The sequence below is a fragment of the Phyllobates terribilis genome, unplaced genomic scaffold (assembly GCF_046119375.1).
Source record: "Phyllobates terribilis strain yellow unplaced genomic scaffold, ASM4611937v1 Scaffold_1274__1_contigs__length_337103, whole genome shotgun sequence".
Taxonomy (NCBI): domain Eukaryota; kingdom Metazoa; phylum Chordata; class Amphibia; order Anura; family Dendrobatidae; genus Phyllobates; species Phyllobates terribilis.
This window is the reverse complement of record NW_027364034.1, coordinates 180370-199910: the sequence shown is the minus strand read 5'-3', so window position 1 is coordinate 199910 and position 19541 is coordinate 180370. Positions and strand designations below refer to the sequence as shown.

The 19541-nt window shown below is 48.0% G+C and overlaps 9 non-coding genes and 1 pseudogene across 9 annotated transcripts; all 10 read right to left on the bottom strand.

Moving 5' to 3' along the window:
* Positions 1-1002: 1002 nt before the first annotated feature.
* Positions 1003-1193, bottom strand: LOC141243872 (U2 spliceosomal RNA). Its single transcript, XR_012307888.1, has one exon. It is a non-coding gene; the product is annotated as a U2 spliceosomal RNA (small nuclear RNA).
* Positions 1194-2308: 1115 nt separating this feature from the next.
* LOC141243871 (U2 spliceosomal RNA) lies at positions 2309-2499 on the bottom strand. The gene has a single exon (XR_012307887.1). It is a non-coding gene; the product is annotated as a U2 spliceosomal RNA (small nuclear RNA).
* A 1115-nt stretch (positions 2500-3614) lies between these two features.
* LOC141244020 (U2 spliceosomal RNA) lies at positions 3615-3798 on the bottom strand. Its single transcript, XR_012308023.1, has one exon. It is a non-coding gene; the product is annotated as a U2 spliceosomal RNA (small nuclear RNA).
* A 2953-nt stretch (positions 3799-6751) lies between these two features.
* LOC141243869 (U2 spliceosomal RNA) lies at positions 6752-6942 on the bottom strand. Its single transcript, XR_012307886.1, has one exon. It is a non-coding gene; the product is annotated as a U2 spliceosomal RNA (small nuclear RNA).
* A 1115-nt stretch (positions 6943-8057) lies between these two features.
* On the bottom strand, positions 8058-8248 carry LOC141243868 (U2 spliceosomal RNA). The gene has a single exon (XR_012307885.1). It is a non-coding gene; the product is annotated as a U2 spliceosomal RNA (small nuclear RNA).
* Positions 8249-9363: 1115 nt separating this feature from the next.
* On the bottom strand, positions 9364-9554 carry LOC141243991 (U2 spliceosomal RNA). Its single transcript, XR_012308000.1, has one exon. It is a non-coding gene; the product is annotated as a U2 spliceosomal RNA (small nuclear RNA).
* A 1112-nt stretch (positions 9555-10666) lies between these two features.
* LOC141243867 (U2 spliceosomal RNA) lies at positions 10667-10857 on the bottom strand. The gene has a single exon (XR_012307884.1). It is a non-coding gene; the product is annotated as a U2 spliceosomal RNA (small nuclear RNA).
* A 1115-nt stretch (positions 10858-11972) lies between these two features.
* On the bottom strand, positions 11973-12163 carry LOC141243865 (U2 spliceosomal RNA). Its single transcript, XR_012307882.1, has one exon. It is a non-coding gene; the product is annotated as a U2 spliceosomal RNA (small nuclear RNA).
* A 1115-nt stretch (positions 12164-13278) lies between these two features.
* On the bottom strand, positions 13279-13471 carry LOC141244005 (U2 spliceosomal RNA). Its single transcript, XR_012308012.1, has one exon. It is a non-coding gene; the product is annotated as a U2 spliceosomal RNA (small nuclear RNA).
* Positions 13472-19035: 5564 nt separating this feature from the next.
* On the bottom strand, positions 19036-19113 carry LOC141244024 (U2 spliceosomal RNA; annotated as a pseudogene).
* Between the last annotated feature and the right edge of the window lie 428 nt (positions 19114-19541).

Sequence of the window (19541 nt, the reverse complement as noted above, 5' to 3'; positions counted from 1 at the left end):
TACATGCCTGCACTTTTCGGCTTGCTGCTGCTGCAATCCACGCGTTTTAGATCTGCATAACTCCACCTCTTTAAACACAGCACCTTCACCCCCTGCTGTTCCCACCCGCCTCAACACCGTTGGAAGGGAGGAGAACCAATTAAGGCGGGGGGTGGGGTGGAACGAGCAGCTGTCTACCCTTAGCAGGAGGGCTCCTGATTACATACCTCTCCTGCTGCTGCTGCTGCTGGCTGTCCAGCAGCAGACTGAAGGTGGCTGCTGCTGTGCACAGGTATATAAAGGCTCAGAGCCTATTATGACACGCGCAGCCAGCGTTCCATTGCCACATTCCATCTACTGCAGGCAGGATACCTGGCTGGCTGAATGTCGCTGAGAAGCTCACAGAGACCGCCATAAGCAACAGTTTAACAGAATGCCACAGACTAATCAACCAAACTTTTTGGGTTGGGTTCTCTTTTATAGTCTGCAGGCATTAAATGAAAGAAGTCAGTGTTCCAGCAGAAGGAGACAACGTTTCAGAAAAGGCATTGTAGCAAACCAAAAAAGAAATTTTAAGCGCAGCAGAGTAACCAGCGCACATACCTGTTAGCTCAGGTGAGTTTAAAAGGCTGCTGTTGATAACAAGGGCATTTGCTAAATAGATGGTGTGTGTGCAACAATATACTGAAAGGTCAATTATATTGTGCAGCTTATCTCACCACCTGTAGTTATTTAGGTGAAAGCTCCAAAATGCTTGCCTAATATGTCTGTTTATCCAAAAGGAAGTAAAAAGGGAGAGCTAGAAAGATAGCATTGCATCACATTACATGGCAATGCAATGCACAGTTGCTGAAGTTGAACCAAAATGAGCTTGTAATCTGGCTTCTGCAACTTTGAACATGAAAAATCCAATGAGGAGAAGAAAAGCAAAGCCAAAGAGTCCATCCCAAAATCCGACAAACAAGCAAAATGAACAAAAAACATTGAATTCAATTCTTTCTGATTTTAGAAACTGCATTAAAGAAGGGGTGCACCGGTCCTGGAGATACTGCAATACCAGGTCAATGCGTGGAGTGGACAGAGCAAGCTCTTTTTCCATCTCCCTGTTCTAAAAATCCATTTAATATATGGTCCCCAGATAGGGGACGTATCAGATATTAAACTGATAAGAACAGATACTACACTTGATCTTAGCCAAAAGGCCGAGAAGCGATAACCAGAATTGGTTTCAAACTACGGAGCCACCCAAGGATCCTGAAAAGTCCATTTGTGGAGATGAGCTCCTGGACTCCCGTTAAGAAGACATGTTGTCAACCTCTAGATCCCTTACATGCCTGCACTTTTCGGCTTGCTGCTGCTGCAATCCACGCGTTTTAGATCTGCATAACTCCACCTCTTTAAACACAGCACCTTCACCCCCTGCTGTTCCCACCCGCCTCAACACCGTTGGAAGGGAGGAGAACCAATTAAGGCGGGGGGTGGGGTGGAACGAGCAGCTGTCTACCCTTAGCAGGAGGGCTCCTGATTACATACCTCTCCTGCTGCTGCTGCTGCTGGCTGTCCAGCAGCAGACTGAAGGTGGCTGCTGCTGTGCACAGGTATATAAAGGCTCAGAGCCTATTATGACACGCGCAGCCAGCGTTCCATTGCCACATTCCATCTACTGCAGGCAGGATACCTGGCTGGCTGAATGTCGCTGAGAAGCTCACAGAGACCGCCATAAGCAACAGTTTAACAGAATGCCACAGACTAATCAACCAAACTTTTTGGGTTGGGTTCTCTTTTATAGTCTGCAGGCATTAAATGAAAGAAGTCAGTGTTCCAGCAGAAGGAGACAACGTTTCAGAAAAGGCATTGTAGCAAACCAAAAAAGAAATTTTAAGCGCAGCAGAGTAACCAGCGCACATACCTGTTAGCTCAGGTGAGTTTAAAAGGCTGCTGTTGATAACAAGGGCATTTGCTAAATAGATGGTGTGTGTGCAACAATATACTGAAAGGTCAATTATATTGTGCAGCTTATCTCACCACCTGTAGTTATTTAGGTGAAAGCTCCAAAATGCTTGCCTAATATGTCTGTTTATCCAAAAGGAAGTAAAAAGGGAGAGCTAGAAAGATAGCATTGCATCACATTACATGGCAATGCAATGCACAGTTGCTGAAGTTGAACCAAAATGAGCTTGTAATCTGGCTTCTGCAACTTTGAACATGAAAAATCCAATGAGGAGAAGAAAAGCAAAGCCAAAGAGTCCATCCCAAAATCCGACAAACAAGCAAAATGAACAAAAAACATTGAATTCAATTCTTTCTGATTTTAGAAACTGCATTAAAGAAGGGGTGCACCGGTCCTGGAGATACTGCAATACCAGGTCAATGCGTGGAGTGGACAGAGCAAGCTCTTTTTCCATCTCCCTGTTCTAAAAATCCATTTAATATATGGTCCCCAGATAGGGGACGTATCAGATATTAAACTGATAAGAACAGATACTACACTTGATCTTAGCCAAAAGGCCGAGAAGCGATAACCAGAATTGGTTTCAAACTACGGAGCCACCCAAGGATCCTGAAAAGTCCATTTGTGGAGATGAGCTCCTGGACTCCCGTTAAGAAGACATGTTGTCAACCTCTAGATCCCTTACATGCCTGCACTTTTCGGCTTGCTGCTGCTGCAATCCACGCGTTTTAGATCTGCATAACTCCACCTCTTTAAACACAGCACCTTCACCCCCTGCTGTTCCCACCCGCCTCAACACCGTTGGAAGGGAGGAGAACCAATTAAGGCGGGGGGTGGGGTGGAACGAGCAGCTGTCTACCCTTAGCAGGAGGGCTCCTGATTACATACCTCTCCTGCTGCTGCTGCTGCTGGCTGTCCAGCAGCAGACTGAAGGTGGCTGCTGCTGTGCACAGGTATATAAAGGCTCAGAGCCTATTATGACACGCGCAGCCAGCGTTCCATTGCCACATTCCATCTACTGCAGGCAGGATACCTGGCTGGCTGAATGTCGCTGAGAAGCTCACAGAGACCGCCATAAGCAACAGTTTAACAGAATGCCACAGACTAATCAACCAAACTTTTTGGGTTGGGTTCTCTTTTATAGTCTGCAGGCATTAAATGAAAGAAGTCAGTGTTCCAGCAGAAGGAGACAACGTTTCAGAAAAGGCATTGTAGCAAACCAAAAAAGAAATTTTAAGCGCAGCAGAGTAACCAGCGCACATACCTGTTAGCTCAGGTGAGTTTAAAAGGCTGCTGTTGATAACAAGGGCATTTGCTAAATAGATGGTGTGTGTGCAACAATATACTGAAAGGTCAATTATATTGTGCAGCTTATCTCACCACCTGTAGTTATTTAGGTGAAAGCTCCAAAATGCTTGCCTAATATGTCTGTTTATCCAAAAGGAAGTAAAAAGGGAGAGCTAGAAAGATAGCATTGCATCACATTACATGGCAATGCAATGCACAGTTGCTGAAGTTGAACCAAAATGAGCTTGTAATCTGGCTTCTGCAACTTTGAACATGAAAAATCCAATGAGGAGAAGAAAAGCAAAGCCAAAGAGTCCATCCCAAAATCCGACAAATAAGCAAAATGAACAAAAAACATTGAATTCAATTCTTTCTGATTTTAGAAACTGCATTAAAGAAGGGGTGCACCGGTCCTGGAGATACTGCAATACCAGGTCAATGCGTGGAGTGGACAGAGCAAGCTCTTTTTCCATCTCCCTGTTCTAAAAATCCATTTAATATATGGTCCCCAGATAGGGGACGTATCAGATATTAAACTGATAAGAACAGATTTTTTTTTTTTTTTTTTTTTCCACTCAGATTACAAGTCCCATATTTACCATTTCATGCTTTGCAATGATTTCCAAATGGTATTAGGTTGTTATCCATCATTGTGGGTCATATATCCATTTTTCCAATCTTATTTTATATATATACGTTTATATTATCACAATACAGTTATTCCATATTCTTTACATCACAACATTACAATCTTTACCATTACGATTTAAGGCAACATTCCTCTCTTCAGGCCATATGCTGCCAAGGCATTCAAAAGCCTTCCATCCAGAAACCGACCATCCCAAGCTTCTTCTACCTCTTTAGCCAACGACTGAGGTATTCTGTAAGTTGAAAAAAAACGATGCATATCGCTATAAATGTTATTCCACACTTTGCGCCTTAGACTAGCCTGACTCCCCCCTTCACAACTCTTTAGCATTTTCAACACTTCTTGTCTCTCCTCCATCTCCCTCATATTTTTTTCTGAAACATCCTTTGCTTTACTAGAGTCCTTCCCAGATGACAAAACTCCTTCAATTTCTTCTCTGGCTTCACATGCGACATCCTCTCTTTCTTCTTCACTAGTTTCTTCACCCTCCTCCTCCTCTTCCATATTACTTACAGCACCTTCCTTTTCATCCTGACTGGAGGACTCACTTTCCTCCTGATCTTCTGACTCCCTATCCACCTCCACTTCTTCTTCCAAGCTAGTATTTTCAATCTCAACGTCTGTGATATCACTCTCAGTATCTTCTTCTATATGATCACCTTCTTTTCTTATATCTCTTATTTGTTCCTCCTTCTTTTGAGATATGTTCTCTTCCGTTTCATCATGGGGGGCAGCTTCAGACTCTTCTTCTTTTCCATCTTCCTTGTCAACTGACTTCTCCTCCCTTTTATTGACAGGACAGCAATCATATAAATGACCACTGCCACCACATAGATTACATTTCTTACTTTTTTCACAATTCTCTGCCTTATGTCCCACTTCTTCACACTTGGCACACCACTGTAATGTACAGGAATCCTTTTCATGGCCATACTGTTTACAACGCCTACAAAACTTCGGCATACCTGTAAAGAACATATCTCCATTAACTGTCCCGATTTTGAATCTACTTGGTGGGAGTACCACAACACCATCCGAACTTTCCTTGAACTTGACCAGGAACCTCCACCTCGTGGTCCAAAAACCATATCGGTTAAACATTTTGCCAGCAGAACTCACTTTCTCACAGTACCGGGATAAAAAGGTCATGATCTCTTCTTCCAATATGAAAGGACTATACATCCTTATTACTATTAGCCTTTCCTTCCTAGGAAAATGCGACACAAAAAAAACACCTTCAAGTATCGAATCTTCCTTCACTAGATCCATTCTCTTCCAAAAGTCAGAAAAGATATCTTCTGAACAAAAAATAACATCATATATCCCTCTCTTCGGGAACTCCAACATAGACAAAACTTGTTCCATTTGAACTTCCAATAGTCCAAACAAAATCTTCTCTACCAAAAAAAACAAGCCAGACTTCTTCTTCTCTGGATCCAAAAAAATAAACCGCACTGCATTCTTCAATCTTGCAAAAACTGGGACCTCTTCACAGGTCAGCATATTTGGGCTTCTCCCGTCCATATCTTCACACCAAAGGTGGCAAAAATCCTCCTCGCCTACTTAAAAAAAGCAGGCAGGCTGATCGCCCCTCGTTGCCCCGGGACTAATCCGGCTCCCCAAAAGCAGCAAGGGGGTGAAGCCGCACTGCTACATGCAGCGATCCCCCGAGGCCAAGGAGCCGGGTACCCAAGGCACCTCTCAGCCAAGACCAAGGCAGCAACCGGTAGATCACTGCACTTGATCTTAGCCAAAAGGCCGAGAAGCGATAACCAGAATTGGTTTCAAACTACGGAGCCACCCAAGGATCCTGAAAAGTCCATTTGTGGAGATGAGCTCCTGGACTCCCGTTAAGAAGACATGTTGTCAACCTCTAGATCCCTTACATGCCTGCACTTTTCGGCTTGCTGCTGCTGCAATCCACGCGTTTTAGATCTGCATAACTCCACCTCTTTAAACACAGCACCTTCACCCCCTGCTGTTCCCACCCGCCTCAACACCGTTGGAAGGGAGGAGAACCAATTAAGGCGGGGGGTGGGGTGGAACGAGCAGCTGTCTACCCTTAGCAGGAGGGCTCCTGATTACATACCTCTCCTGCTGCTGCTGCTGCTGGCTGTCCAGCAGCAGACTGAAGGTGGCTGCTGCTGTGCACAGGTATATAAAGGCTCAGAGCCTATTATGACACGCGCAGCCAGCGTTCCATTGCCACATTCCATCTACTGCAGGCAGGATACCTGGCTGGCTGAATGTCGCTGAGAAGCTCACAGAGACCGCCATAAGCAACAGTTTAACAGAATGCCACAGACTAATCAACCAAACTTTTTGGGTTGGGTTCTCTTTTATAGTCTGCAGGCATTAAATGAAAGAAATCAGTGTTCCAGCAGAAGGAGACAACGTTTCAGAAAAGGCATTGTAGCAAACCAAAAAAGAAATTTTAAGCGCAGCAGAGTAACCAGCGCACATACCTGTTAGCTCAGGTGAGTTTAAAAGGCTGCTGTTGATAACAAGGGCATTTGCTAAATAGATGGTGTGTGTGCAACAATATACTGAAAGGTCAATTATATTGTGCAGCTTATCTCACCACCTGTAGTTATTTAGGTGAAAGCTCCAAAATGCTTGCCTAATATGTCTGTTTATCCAAAAGGAAGTAAAAAGGGAGAGCTAGAAAGATAGCATTGCATCACATTACATGGCAATGCAATGCACAGTTGCTGAAGTTGAACCAAAATGAGCTTGTAATCTGGCTTCTGCAACTTTGAACATGAAAAATCCAATGAGGAGAAGAAAAGCAAAGCCAAAGAGTCCATCCCAAAATCCGACAAACAAGCAAAATGAACAAAAAACATTGAATTCAATTCTTTCTGATTTTAGAAACTGCATTAAAGAAGGGGTGCACCGGTCCTGGAGATACTGCAATACCAGGTCAATGCGTGGAGTGGACAGAGCAAGCTCTTTTTCCATCTCCCTGTTCTAAAAATCCATTTAATATATGGTCCCCAGATAGGGGACGTATCAGATATTAAACTGATAAGAACAGATACTACACTTGATCTTAGCCAAAAGGCCGAGAAGCGATAACCAGAATTGGTTTCAAACTACGGAGCCACCCAAGGATCCTGAAAAGTCCATTTGTGGAGATGAGCTCCTGGACTCCCGTTAAGAAGACATGTTGTCAACCTCTAGATCCCTTACATGCCTGCACTTTTCGGCTTGCTGCTGCTGCAATCCACGCGTTTTAGATCTGCATAACTCCACCTCTTTAAACACAGCACCTTCACCCCCTGCTGTTCCCACCCGCCTCAACACCGTTGGAAGGGAGGAGAACCAATTAAGGCGGGGGGTGGGGTGGAACGAGCAGCTGTCTACCCTTAGCAGGAGGGCTCCTGATTACATACCTCTCCTGCTGCTGCTGCTGCTGGCTGTCCAGCAGCAGACTGAAGGTGGCTGCTGCTGTGCACAGGTATATAAAGGCTCAGAGCCTATTATGACACGCGCAGCCAGCGTTCCATTGCCACATTCCATCTACTGCAGGCAGGATACCTGGCTGGCTGAATGTCGCTGAGAAGCTCACAGAGACCGCCATAAGCAACAGTTTAACAGAATGCCACAGACTAATCAACCAAACTTTTTGGGTTGGGTTCTCTTTTATAGTCTGCAGGCATTAAATGAAAGAAGTCAGTGTTCCAGCAGAAGGAGACAACGTTTCAGAAAAGGCATTGTAGCAAACCAAAAAAGAAATTTTAAGCGCAGCAGAGTAACCAGCGCACATACCTGTTAGCTCAGGTGAGTTTAAAAGGCTGCTGTTGATAACAAGGGCATTTGCTAAATAGATGGTGTGTGTGCAACAATATACTGAAAGGTCAATTATATTGTGCAGCTTATCTCACCACCTGTAGTTATTTAGGTGAAAGCTCCAAAATGCTTGCCTAATATGTCTGTTTATCCAAAAGGAAGTAAAAAGGGAGAGCTAGAAAGATAGCATTGCATCACATTACATGGCAATGCAATGCACAGTTGCTGAAGTTGAACCAAAATGAGCTTGTAATCTGGCTTCTGCAACTTTGAACATGAAAAATCCAATGAGGAGAAGAAAAGCAAAGCCAAAGAGTCCATCCCAAAATCCGACAAACAAGCAAAATGAACAAAAAACATTGAATTCAATTCTTTCTGATTTTAGAAACTGCATTAAAGAAGGGGTGCACCGGTCCTGGAGATACTGCAATACCAGGTCAATGCGTGGAGTGGACAGAGCAAGCTCTTTTTCCATCTCCCTGTTCTAAAAATCCATTTAATATATGGTCCCCAGATAGGGGACGTATCAGATATTAAACTGATAAGAACAGATACTACACTTGATCTTAGCCAAAAGGCCGAGAAGCGATAACCAGAATTGGTTTCAAACTACGGAGCCACCCAAGGATCCTGAAAAGTCCATTTGTGGAGATGAGCTCCTGGACTCCCGTTAAGAAGACATGTTGTCAACCTCTAGATCCCTTACATGCCTGCACTTTTCGGCTTGCTGCTGCTGCAATCCACGCGTTTTAGATCTGCATAACTCCACCTCTTTAAACACAGCACCTTCACCCCCTGCTGTTCCCACCCGCCTCAACACCGTTGGAAGGGAGGAGAACCAATTAAGGCGGGGGGTGGGGTGGAACGAGCAGCTGTCTACCCTTAGCAGGAGGGCTCCTGATTACATACCTCTCCTGCTGCTGCTGCTGCTGGCTGTCCAGCAGCAGACTGAAGGTGGCTGCTGCTGTGCACAGGTATATAAAGGCTCAGAGCCTATTATGACACGCGCAGCCAGCGTTCCATTGCCACATTCCATCTACTGCAGGCAGGATACCTGGCTGGCTGAATGTCGCTGAGAAGCTCACAGAGACCGCCATAAGCAACAGTTTAACAGAATGCCACAGACTAATCAACCAAACTTTTTGGGTTGGGTTCTCTTTTATAGTCTGCAGGCATTAAATGAAAGAAGTCAGTGTTCCAGCAGAAGGAGACAACGTTTCAGAAAAGGCATTGTAGCAAACCAAAAAAGAAATTTTAAGCGCAGCAGAGTAACCAGCGCACATACCTGTTAGCTCAGGTGAGTTTAAAAGGCTGCTGTTGATAACAAGGGCATTTGCTAAATAGATGGTGTGTGTGCAACAATATACTGAAAGGTCAATTATATTGTGCAGCTTATCTCACCACCTGTAGTTATTTAGGTGAAAGCTCCAAAATGCTTGCCTAATATGTCTGTTTATCCAAAAGGAAGTAAAAAGGGAGAGCTAGAAAGATAGCATTGCATCACATTACATGGCAATGCAATGCACAGTTGCTGAAGTTGAACCAAAATGAGCTTGTAATCTGGCTTCTGCAACTTTGAACATGAAAAATCCAATGAGGAGAAGAAAAGCAAAGCCAAAGAGTCCATCCCAAAATCCGACAAACAATCAAAATGAACAAAAAACATTGAATTCAATTCTTTCTGATTTTAGAAACTGCATTAAAGAAGGGGTGCACCGGTCCTGGAGATACTGCAATACCAGGTCAATGCGTGGACTGGACAGAGCAAGCTCTTTTTCCATCTCCCTGTTCTAAAAATCCATTTAATATATGGTCCCCAGATAGGGGACGTATCAGATATTAAACTGATAAGAACAGATACTACACTTGATCTTAGCCAAAAGGCCGAGAAGCGATAACCAGAATTGGTTTCAAACTACGGAGCCACCCAAGGATCCTGAAAAGTCCATTTGTGGAGATGAGCTCCTGGACTCCCGTTAAGAAGACATGTTGTCAACCTCTAGATCCCTTACATGCCTGCACTTTTCGGCTTGCTGCTGCTGCAATCCACGCGTTTTAGATCTGCATAACTCCACCTCTTTAAACACAGCACCTTCACCCCCTGCTGTTCCTACCCGCCTCAACACCGTTGGAAGGGAGGAGAACCAATTAAGGCGGGGGGTGGGGTGGAACGAGCAGCTGTCTACCCTTAGCAGGAGGGCTCCTGATTACATACCTCTCCTGCTGCTGCTGCTGGCTGTCCAGCAGCAGACTGAAGGTGGCTGCTGCTGTGCACAGGTATATAAAGGCTCAGAGCCTATTATGACACGCGCAGCCAGCGTTCCATTGCCACATTCCATCTACTGCAGGCAGGATACCTGGCTGGCTGAATGTCGCTGAGAAGCTCACAGAGACCGCCATAAGCAACAGTTTAACAGAATGCCACAGACTAATCAACCAAACTTTTTGGGTTGGGTTCTCTTTTATAGTCTGCAGGCATTAAATGAAAGAAGTCAGTGTTCCAGCAGAAGGAGACAACGTTTCAGAAAAGGCATTGTAGCAAACCAAAAAAGAAATTTTAAGCGCAGCAGAGTAACCAGCGCACATACCTGTTAGCTCAGGTGAGTTTAAAAGGCTGCTGTTGATAACAAGGGCATTTGCTAAATAGATGGTGTGTGTGCAACAATATACTGAAAGGTCAATTATATTGTGCAGCTTATCTCACCACCTGTAGTTATTTAGGTGAAAGCTCCAAAATGCTTGCCTAATATGTCTGTTTATCCAAAAGGAAGTAAAAAGGGAGAGCTAGAAAGATAGCATTGCATCACATTACATGGCAATGCAATGCACAGTTGCTGAAGTTGAACCAAAATGAGCTTGTAATCTGGCTTCTGCAACTTTGAACATGAAAAATCCAATGAGGAGAAGAAAAGCAAAGCCAAAGAGTCCATCCCAAAATCCGACAAACAAGCAAAATGAACAAAAAACATTGAATTCAATTCTTTCTGATTTTAGAAACTGCATTAAAGAAGGGGTGCACCGGTCCTGGAGATACTGCAATACCAGGTCAATGCGTGGAGTGGACAGAGCAAGCTCTTTTTCCATCTCCCTGTTCTAAAAATCCATTTAATATATGGTCCCCAGATAGGGGACGTATCAGATATTAAACTGATAAGAACAGATACTACACTTGATCTTAGCCAAAAGGCCGAGAAGCGATAACCAGAATTGGTTTCAAACTACGGAGCCACCCAAGGATCCTGAAAAGTCCATTTGTGGAGATGAGCTCCTGGACTCCCGTTAAGAAGACATGTTGTCAACCTCTAGATCCCTTACATGCCTGCACTTTTCGGCTTGCTGCTGCTGCAATCCACGCGTTTTAGATCTGCATAACTCCACCTCTTTAAACACAGCACCTTCACCCCCTGCTGTTCCTACCCGCCTCAACACCGTTGGAAGGGAGGAGAACCAATTAAGGCGGGGGGTGGGGTGGAACGAGCAGCTGTCTACCCTTAGCAGGAGGGCTCCTGATTACATACCTCTCCTGCTGCTGCTGCTGCTGGCTGTCCAGCAGCAGACTGAAGGTGGCTGCTGCTGTGCACAGGTATATAAAGGCTCAGAGCCTATTATGACACGCGCAGCCAGCGTTCCATTGCCACATTCCATCTACTGCAGGCAGGATACCTGGCTGGCTGAAGGTCGCTAAGAAGCTCACAGAGACCGCCATAAGCAACAGTTTAACAGAATGCCACAGACTAATCAACCAAACTTTTTGGGTTGGGTTCTCTTTTATAGTCTGCAGGCATTAAATGAAAGAAGTCAGTGTTCCAGCAGAAGGAGACAACGTTTCAGAAAAGGCATTGTAGCAAACCAAAAAAGAAATTTTAAGCGCAGCAGAGTAACCAGCGCACATACCTGTTAGCTCAGGTGAGTTTAAAAGGCTGCTGTTGATAACAAGGGCATTTGCTAAATAGATGGTGTGTGTGCAACAATATACTGAAAGGTCAATTATATTGTGCAGCTTATCTCACCACCTGTAGTTATTTAGGTGAAAGCTCCAAAATGCTTGCCTAATATGTCTGTTTATCCAAAAGGAAGTAAAAAGGGAGAGCTAGAAAGATAGCATTGCATCACATTACATGGCAATGCAATGCACAGTTGCTGAAGTTGAACCAAAATGAGCTTGTAATCTGGCTTCTGCAACTTTGAACATGAAAAATCCAATGAGGAGAAGAAAAGCAAAGCCAAAGAGTCCATCCCAAAATCCGACAAACAAGCAAAATGAACAAAAAACATTGAATTCAATTCTTTCTGATTTTAGAAACTGCATTAAAGAAGGGGTGCACCGGTCCTGGAGATACTGCAATACCAGGTCAATGCGTGGAGTGGACAGAGCAAGCTCTTTTTCCATCTCCCTGTTCTAAAAATCCATTTAATATATGGTCCCCAGATAGGGGACGTATCAGATATTAAACTGATAAGAACAGATACTACACTTGATCTTAGCCAAAAGGCCGAGAAGCGATAACCAGAATTGGTTTCAAACTACGGAGCCACCCAAGGATCCTGAAAAGTCCATTTGTGGAGATGAGCTCCTGGACTCCCGTTAAGAAGACATGTTGTCAACCTCTAGATCCCTTACATGCCTGCACTTTTCGGCTTGCTGCTGCTGCAATCCACGCGTTTTAGATCTGCATAACTCCACCTCTTTAAACACAGCACCTTCACCCCCTGCTGTTCCCACCCGCCTCAACACCGTTGGAAGGGAGGAGAACCAATTAAGGCGGGGGGTGGGGTGGAACGAGCAGCTGTCTACCCTTAGCAGGAGGGCTCCTGATTACATACCTCTCCTGCTGCTGCTGCTGCTGGCTGTCCAGCAGCAGACTGAAGGTGGCTGCTGCTGTGCACAGGTATATAAAGGCTCAGAGCCTATTATGACACGCGCAGCCAGCGTTCCATTGCCACATTCCATCTACTGCAGGCAGGATACCTGGCTGGCTGAATGTCGCTGAGAAGCTCACAGAGACCGCCATAAGCAACAGTTTAACAGAATGCCACAGACTAATCAACCAAACTTTTTGGGTTGGGTTCTCTTTTATAGTCTGCAGGCATTAAATGAAAGAAGTCAGTGTTCCAGCAGAAGGAGACAACGTTTCAGAAAAGGCATTGTAGCAAACCAAAAAAGAAATTTTAAGCGCAGCAGAGTAACCAGCGCACATACCTGTTAGCTCAGGTGAGTTTAAAAGGCTGCTGTTGATAACAAGGGCATTTGCTAAATAGATGGTGTGTGTGCAACAATATACTGAAAGGTCAATTATATTGTGCAGCTTATCTCACCACCTGTAGTTATTTAGGTGAAAGCTCCAAAATGCTTGCCTAATATGTCTGTTTATCCAAAAGGAAGTAAAAAGGGAGAGCTAGAAAGATAGCATTGCATCACATTACATGGCAATGCAATGCACAGTTGCTGAAGTTGAACCAAAATGAGCTTGTAATCTGGCTTCTGCAACTTTGAACATGAAAAATCCAATGAGGAGAAGAAAAGCAAAGCCAAAGAGTCCATCCCAAAATCCGACAAACAAGCAAAATGAACAAAAAACATTGAATTCAATTCTTTCTGATTTTAGAAACTGCATTAAAGAAGGGGTGCACCGGTCCTGGAGATACTGCAATACCAGGTCAATGCGTGGAGTGGACAGAGCAAGCTCTTTTTCCATCTCCCTGTTCTAAAAATCCATTTAATATATGGTCCCCAGATAGGGGACGTATCAGATATTAAACTGATAAGAACAGATTTTTTGATTGAATATATCTTTTATTAGCACAAAAAATAAATTAACAGACAGTGTACAGTGCCGCAGCCCAGTACACACAGAATTCTACATCATATTTACATAGCATGAGGATACGACGCACTAACTAGACACATCACACCCCTATGCTACACAAAACACTCAATCTGAAAGAAAAAGCATGTCAATCAATACAGTACGACGAACCGTGATAAGGGATGGGGATTGGGAAAAAGGGGATGGGGAGGGGAAAATCACAGGCCCGAAGCTTTATTGAAAGACAAGACACATAAGGGGAGAGGGGGAGGAGGGGTTTAGTCCTCGTCCTCGTCCTCCGGACCGTCCATGATGGAATAGTCTCTGAGCAGGCTGTGGATCAGCCTGCGGCAGTCCTGGATGGACATCCTCTCCCTCCTCAAGATGAGCCGGTTCCTGGCGACCCAAACGGCATCCTTGAAGCAGTTCATAAGGCGCCAAGCCTCCTGGATGGCTCCGACGGTATGAACCCCAGGGAAGAGTCCGTAAAGCACAGAATGGTGCGATAGGCTCGCCCTGGGGACAGAGTTCCTCAGGTCGTCCTCAAGTGCAGTCAATAGGCGCTGTGCAAATCCGCAGTCCCAAAAAGTGTGCAAAGATGTTTCCTCCACGAAGGGGCACCTTGGGCAGTACCGGGTCTTGCACAGGTTCCGGGCATGCATGAATGCCCGGACGGGCAGTCCGCCCTGAATCGCCATCCACGACAAGTCCTTGTGCCCGTTGGTCAGCCTGTCAGACGACACATTTGTCCACACAGTCTCCAGCGTGTCCTGGTGAAGTCCTGTGATGTTCTCCACGTCATCCTTGGCTCTGATTAGCTTGTGGATAGTTTTGGGCTTCCACAAGTCGGGCTTGAGTCCCTCCAGTTGATGCTCCCCCACAAATCGAACGACGTCTCCGTAGAACCATGGCGTCGTCCAGTTGTAGGGGAAGGAGCTGTCCCACTTGTCCCAGCCGAGTCGCCTCCAAAGAGGAAGCAGGAAGAAGCGAGACATGGACCTGCCCGCGGAGCCATTCTTGACTTGCAAAGTCCGGCGGACACAATCACACACAAAAGAGGATCGCAGGAGGGTGGGGATATCTGGAACGCCCTTCCCACCCTTGCGAGGCTCCTTGTACATGACGGCCCGCCTGACTCTGTCCATCTTGGATCCCCAGACAAAGTGAAACACTGTCCTGGTAATGGCCCTGCACACAGTGACGTGTGGGGGCCAGGCCTGCGCCGTGTACTGCAAGACGGGCAGGACCTCATTACGCAGGACGAGTGCCTTACCCTCACAAGTGAGGTGTCTGAGGCTCCAGAGTCCGATCCGTTGCTTCACCTTGGCCAAGCGTTCTTGCCAGGACTTGAGGGCCGCTCCTTCCTTCCCGAACCAGACTCCCAGCACCTTGAGGAAATCCGGTTGAATGTTGAAGGGGAAGGGGGCGGAGGAGGCCGGCTGCCAATCCCCGAAGAGCATGGCTTCCGACTTCCTGCAGTTGACTTTGGCCCCTGAAGCCCGGCCGAACCTCTCACACGTCTGGACGAGGGCGTCGACTGAACCACGATCAGCGCAGAAGACGGTGACGTCGTCCATGTAGAGCGAGCACTTGACCTCGTGTCGTCCCGGACCCGGTGCGGTGATCCCTCTGATCTCTCCATTCTGCCGGATAGCCTCTGCGAAGAGTTCTATAACACAAACAAAAAGAAGAGGTGATAGAGGGCAGCCTTGTCTGACCCCAGAGAGGACAGGGAAGGGGTCAGTCTTCCAGCCGTTCACCAACACCGAGCTGTGGATATCAAAATACATCAGACGGACATACGAACAAAACATGTTACCCAAACCTAACCGGTGCAGAGCTCGGCCCATGAACTCGTGGGAAACCCGGTCGAAGGCCTTCTCCTGATCCAAGGAGACCAGGGCCGCGTGTGCGCGGCGGACCTTGATGTACTCGACCGTGTCCCGCACGAGAGCGAGGCTGTCTGCGATGCGACGTCCAGGGATGCCGCAGGTCTGGTCCGGGTGGATGATCCGTCCGATGACCGTCTTAAGTCGTGTCGCCATCGTCTTGGCCAGGATCTTGTAGTCCACGTTGAGCAGAGTGATGGGACGCCAATTCCTCAGGTCGCACCTCTCTCCCTTCCGCTTGTACAGGATCGTGACCATTCCTTCCCTCAAAGATGGAGGCATTCTACCCTCCACCACCATCTCCTCGTACAGGTCCAACAGGTCCGGACAGATGAGGTCTCCCAGCGCTACATAGAGCTCCGCTGGAAGACCATCACTGCCCGGGGTCCTGCCGGTCCTAAAGGATTTAGCGGCAGAGAGCAATTCGCCCACCATCAGAGGTTTGTCCAAGGCTGCCGTGCCTGCAGGATCAAGATGGTTAGTGATACCTGACAGGAACTTATCAGCAGCGTCGGGGTCGGTAGTCTTGTGGGAGTAGAGTTCGCTGTAGAAGTCGCTGACGACCCTCATCACGTCCTCCTTCCCACGTCGCATGTTTCCGCTCTCGTCTCGCAGCTCGTTCAGGGGCGTGTGACCGGCATGAAGTTTCCTGAAAAAGAATGAGTTACATTTCTCACCCTTCTCCAGATTCTCCACTTTGGAACGGAAGATGATTCGCTTGGACTCCTCCTCAAAGTGCCTTTTCAGGCTCTTCTTGGTCTCCTCCAGCTCCTCCCTCACGTCCCAGCCGCAGTGAAGAAGGTCCTGCAGCGACCGCAGCTCGCGCTGCAGCCCTCTGAAGTCCCTCCTCTTCTCACACTCCTGTTGTCGACCCTTGGCCTGAAAGAAACAGCGAAACTCAAGTTTAACATATTCCCACCAATCAGAGACTGTTTGGAAGCTACCCTTGTAGGACTGCCACATTGCGTAGGCTGCTCTCAGCTCCTCCACGACTTCATCCTGAGCCAGCAGAGCACAATTCAGCTTCCAGGAGCCGGGGCCGGACGGAAAACCGTCGCCGAGGACACCTTGTAAGTGAATGGCTCTGTGGTCGGAGAAGAAGCAGGAGACCATCGAGTGCCTACTCTGCCTGACTGCCCGAGAGGTGAACACAAAGTCAATCCTGGAGCGGAGTGAGCCATCGGGTCGGCTCCACGAATAGTTCGTGGAGCCTCTCCCCATGGAGCCCACCACGTCCTGAAGAGAGGCCTCGGTTACCATCTCGATGAGCAGCTTGGACGTGATGTCCAACTTGGCAGATGTGCCAGAACTACGACCGTCCTCCTCGATGGGGCAGTTGAAATCCCCGGCCATCACTAAGGTCCTGGTGGTGGCAAGCTGAAGCCGCAGGGTCTGGAAAAGCTCCAAACGCTCATTCTTCAGTGGGGACGCATACACGTTGATGAACCTGACAGGTTCTCCCGCCCAGTTGCCATCTACAACAAGAGCCCTGCCGCAGATGAGCTCCTGGACGGACTCAAGCGTGAATGCGCCCCCCCTGATCAGAATTGCGACCCCCGCAGACTTGCAGTCACCCCCACCGGACCAGTAGGATGGACCGTGGGACCACTCCCTGGCCAGATGTTTGAAGGACCTAGAGGAGGGAAGGGAACATTCCTGCAACATATAAACATCACACAACTGGGAAGTAAGGAAGGCATAAATAGTCTGACGTCTGAACTTGTCCTTGATGCTCCTGACATTAATGGAAAATAAGTTAATATTAGCCATCATGTAGGGAAAAAAGAAAAAGTTAGCGCAGGCAATACACCTTAGTTACCACTCCGGTCGGATGGTCCCTCGTCGGTGTTGACTGCTGGTGACGGGATCACCAGCAGGCCCTCTTCCTCCATCTGGTCAAGCAGCGCGGCCTCAATCTCGGCGACCACCAGTTCCTCCTCTTCTGGCTCGGCCACCAGGGTCTCAACCATGTGCTCCATCTCTTCTGGCTCAGGGAGGGTATCCTCCTTTTCGCCTACGAAATCCAGAATCTTCTTTTTGGAGGATTCAGTAGCAGGGCTGTCCTCCACCTTCCTCTTTCCCCGGGTTGGAACTGGGGAGACAAGAAGGGGAAAATCCTCCTCGGAATAGATAGCGGCGGGTGGAGGAAAGGTTAATTCCACCGCTACCATGGTCTGGGGAGGGAGAGTGGCTGCCGGGGCAGGGGAAAGGACACCTGCTGAGGAGTAGGGGAAGGAGGAAGAGGAAGTGGAATCCTCAGCAGGGGTGGCCGAGGTGGGGGCGGATTGGACGGGGGTGGCAGGGGGAGGGATCGAGAGAGGGGTGACAGAACTCTTACCCTCCTTTGACTTTTTCTTCTGCTTCGGAGCTGCTGGGACCGTCGCAGGGGCTTTGGCCACCGACTCCTTGACCGCTTTGGCCTTGGTCGTCTCGGCCTTGGCCGCTGGGGCCTTGGTCGTCGCGTCCTTGACCTTCACAGGCCTGGTCGTCGGGGCCTTGTCCTCCGTAGCTGGGGTCGTCGCAACCACCGATGCCCAGGATCTCTCACGCCTGGGGCAATCCTTGTACAGATGAGCCGCCAGCCCACACAGGTTGCAGGACGTCTTCTTCGGGCAGTCCTTCGAGCTGTGTCCCGTCACTCGACAAATCCTGCAGGCATCCTCCTTGCAGTCCTTCATCTCGTGGCCGTTCTTGCCGCATCTCCTGCAGTTCCGCGGCATGTCCGGGTAATAGATGAGGCCGTAGGAGTTGCCCAGGGAGAATGTCGGGGGCAGGTGCCGAAGTCCGTCTGAGTACGCCAGGTCCCTGTGAAGTCTAACGGTCACCGACCACTTACCTGTCCAGAAGCCGAGTCCATTCAGGATGTGAGAGGGTTCCTTCACAACCAAACAGAAGCGTCTCAGGAAGGTACAGATGTCTTGGCCTGGGGTGTGCGGGTTGCGCATGGAGACCGTGATCCTCCTTTCATCCCTCTGGATAGGGCAGCTACCTGTAAAGGCAGAGAAAGAATTATCCGGTCCTTTTGCGCTTACCATTTCCCAGAACCTCCTGCAGGTGTTCACAGTGGCGAAGGTGACGAAGAAGATCCCCGTCAAGAAGGTCTGGATGCTGAGGGTGTCCGACCTGGAGAAGCCTCGATCCAGCAGCATCTTCTGGCAGAACACGTCCGAGGACATGTCCGGCACCCTCCCATCCACTTCCTTCAGCTTCAGGGCCACCGTCTGCCGCATCCATGGCTCCAGGGCTGGAGCTTCGTGGCGGGGCTTCTGGGGTCCCTTCTGCTGGCCAGTCGTGGAGGCAGAGTCCTTGGGGTCAGAATCGGCTCCTGGCTGGGCCCTCCTGGCTGTCCCCAGCTCCAGGCTCTTCTTTTCGGCCTTCCTCGCAGCGCTTGCCATGGCTTTCCTCCTGCAGTTACTTCTTGGAGCTGGATCTGGAACTCTTCCCGGAATGGGTGGAGCTATGCAGATTCTTCTCCCGTCGTGTTCTGGACAAATTCCCCGAAAGGTCTTTGTCTCGATGATTTTCTTCCTCGAAGATTCCACAGGACAGCCCGATTCTTCTCCGAGTCTTCGTCTTCTTCTGGATTCTTTAGAGCTTCTTCCTCCCACCGATATCCGCCTTCGTTCTCTGATGTCAGCTGGGCTCCGAAGCTCTTCTCCTTCCGAGTTCGATCGCTCTCGTCAAGTGTAGATCGTAGCTCTTGTGTTCTTAAAAGAACAGATACTACACTTGATCTTAGCCAAAAGGCCGAGAAGCGATAACCAGAATTGGTTTCAAACTACGGAGCCACCCAAGGATCCTGAAAAGTCCATTTGTGGAGATGAGCTCCTGGACTCCCGTTAAGAAGACATGTTGTCAACCTCTAGATCCCTTACATGCCTGCACTTTTCGGCTTGCTGCTGCTGCAATCCACGCGTTTTAGATCTGCATAACTCCACCTCTTTAAACACAGCACCTTCACCCCCTGCTGTTCCCACCCGCCTCAACACCGTTGGAAGGGAGGAGAACCAATTAAGGCGGGGGGTGGGGTGGAACGAGCAGCTGTCTACCCTTAGCAGGAGGGCTCCTGATTACATACCTCTCCTGCTGCTGCTGCTGCTGGCTGTCCAGCAGCAGACTGAAGGTGGCTGCTGCTGTGCACAGGTATATAAAGGCTCAGAGCCTATTATGACACGCGCAGCCAGCGT